Here is a 2,647-nt window from a genome sequence, read left to right as displayed (position 1 = left end):
AATTTTTTTTTTTTTTTTTTTTTTTTGAGACAGAGCCTCTCTGTTGCCCAGGCTGGAGTGCAGTGGTGTGATCTTCGCTTACTGCAAACTCGGCCCCAGGGGTTCATGCCATACTCCTGCCTCAGCCTCCCCAGTAGCTGGGACTACAGGCGCCGGCCACCAAGCCCGGCTAATTTTTTTAATATTTTTGGTAGGAGACAGGGTTTCACCATGTTCGCCAGGATGGTCTCAATCTCCTGACCACGTGATCCACCTGCCTCAGCCTCCCAAAATGCTGGGATTACAGGTGTGAGTCACCGCGCCCAGCCTTTTCTACTGTTTTCTTTTGAAACATTATCAGGAGTAGGATTTCTAAGTAAATAAACATTTTAAAGCTTTTGATAGATGGAGGAAGAGGACATGGTCTTTGCCTTCTTTCTCCTCAGTTGCAGGCTCATTTTTCTCTCAGTCTTCATAATTACATTGTCTGATTTAGAGTGTGATTACATTAATGTTAGATCATGTTGCTCAAAATTAAACAAGTAGGTAATTCCAAGATTGATTGGCCATACTATTGTCACTGTATTAATGCTCATTTTGTTACACTGGTTCATCTTCCTTCTCAACTTACCTATTGCCACTTGGAATATATATTGATTCATTATGATGCCAAGCAGTAACATAGGAGTGTTTGATCCAACAGAAATACACAATCAAGGACAGCAAAAGTAACACGTGAAAGACCATAATCAAGCTTAATTTCCACTTGCTCTATTTTTTCACGTATCTTTAAACTATGGTTTTAGCTTTGATAAATGACTGAAGCTGGAGAAGCCATGGTTGAAATCAACCTATACTTCAGTGCACAGTTGAGGAGCCAGAGACTAAAATCATCTACAGAACCATGACAATGGCAGCATATCTTTTCTTCTTTGAACAAAAATCTATTTTTGCTTTCTTTTTCACTGTATAAAGTTCTTCTGATTTTGTTTTGTTTTTTTGTTTTATTGGGTTTTTTTTTTTTTTTTTTTGAGACAGTTTTGCTCTTATTTCTCAGGCTGGAGTGCAATGATGGGATCTCAGCCCACCACAACCTCTGCCTCCGGAGTTCAGGCAATTCTCCTGCCAGCCTCCTGAGTAGCTGGGATTACAGGCGTGCACCACCATGTCCAGCTAATATAGACGAGGTTTCTCCATGTTGGTCAGGCTTGTCTCGAACTGCCAAGCTCAGGGGATCCGCCCACCTCAGTCTCCCAAAGTGCTGGGATTATAGGCGTGAGCCACCCTGCCTGGCCTAAAGTATTTTTTAAACATGAAAATAATAAAGATTTTGATAGATGTTGCTGAATTGCTAAACCTTATTTAAATAACTCTGTTTTATCCAATAGTTTTTATCCTCCTTGTTAATCAAGCAGTTGCAGAGTTTTAAAGTAACTTTAACAATTCCTTCTTCTTCCAATTAAATAGCCTAAAACATTCAAAACCAGTAGGCAGCGTGAAAAAGACATATATCCTTGTTGTTCTTTTTTCTCCCTGTTTAGGGGGAGCCCAACACCCTCTGCCCTCACTGGAAGCACAGTGAGCCATCACTGATAATTCAGTAGCAGATATAAAACATAAGGGAAGAAAGAATACTGAGTCATTCTCAGGTTGCCTTCAACTCTGCTTTAAAGCCTTGAGCATGGGTGATAAATGTTATACTCATATAGAGAAACAATTTGCTCAACCCCATAAGAATAACAGAAAGGTGGCTTTTTAAATAATCTAGTTGACTGTATTACATATTTGTCTTGCTCTACTCCAGACTGTCAGGTTTGTCCTAGATACCCAATAAAGTAAACCCTGGAGACTACTAACCCAAGTCCCTGAAGTAGCCACTGATGTCCTGTGATCAATGGATACAAAAAAATAAATAAATAAAATACGTCGCTCAAACAAAGTACCCTTTCTCTTTTTCCATTCCATCCTCAGCTTTTCCACTTTTGTAGCTGTTTAAAACCTCTGAGTAAAGCCACTGTGTTTTGATACACACCCAGCCTCTGGTAGCTTAAATTACAAGTCAGTCTGCAGTCAGAGAGACTCAAAGCTGTGTCCTAACTTTCAAAGCTGAAAGTGCATAGGAGCTGGCATTTGATCCAATTCAGCATTTGGTTTTACAGCAGAGAGATGAAAAAGAGAACTGTACATTTTTAAAAATTAATATGCAGAATATAAAGCTCTTGTAACAATGGTTAAGCCCTGTCTTCACATATTACTAACCAATGAATAAAATGTCAAATATGAGACAATCTGAAAGCATTTCATCACTGTATCAAATCTAGTTCATCAATTGACAAATATTTTTGTTCATATAGAATAGAAAGGACACTTGTCCAAGCATATTGGGGAAACAAATTATAATAACTATACAGCACTCTCAAAAACTTTAGAATAATAGATGGAGAAATAAGGCAAATAATACAAATAATACATGGTATTGAACAGGAATTATAATGATACACCTAGTATTTCTATAACTTTCTTGAATTTACAAAGTTTAACACTCACATCAGCTCTGCACATTTGGCATTATTGTCACAATTCAATGGATGAAGAAATTGGTATTTGAGAAAACTGCACAGGCCAAGTGTGGTGGCTTACACCTGTAATCCCAGCACTTTGGAAGGCC

At 38.4% G+C, this 2,647-nt stretch overlaps 1 pseudogene; it reads left to right on the top strand.

Moving 5' to 3' along the window:
• Positions 1-449: 449 nt before the first annotated feature.
• Positions 450-1,267, top strand: LOC135970396 (protein cornichon homolog 4 pseudogene; annotated as a pseudogene).
• The last annotated feature ends 1,380 nt before the right edge of the window (positions 1,268-2,647 follow it).

Source organism: Macaca fascicularis, chromosome 4, assembly GCF_037993035.2.
Source record: "Macaca fascicularis isolate 582-1 chromosome 4, T2T-MFA8v1.1".
NCBI lineage: Eukaryota > Metazoa > Chordata > Mammalia > Primates > Cercopithecidae > Macaca > Macaca fascicularis.
Note: the sequence above shows the minus strand (reverse complement) of the source record. Positions and strands in the feature narration are given on the sequence as shown.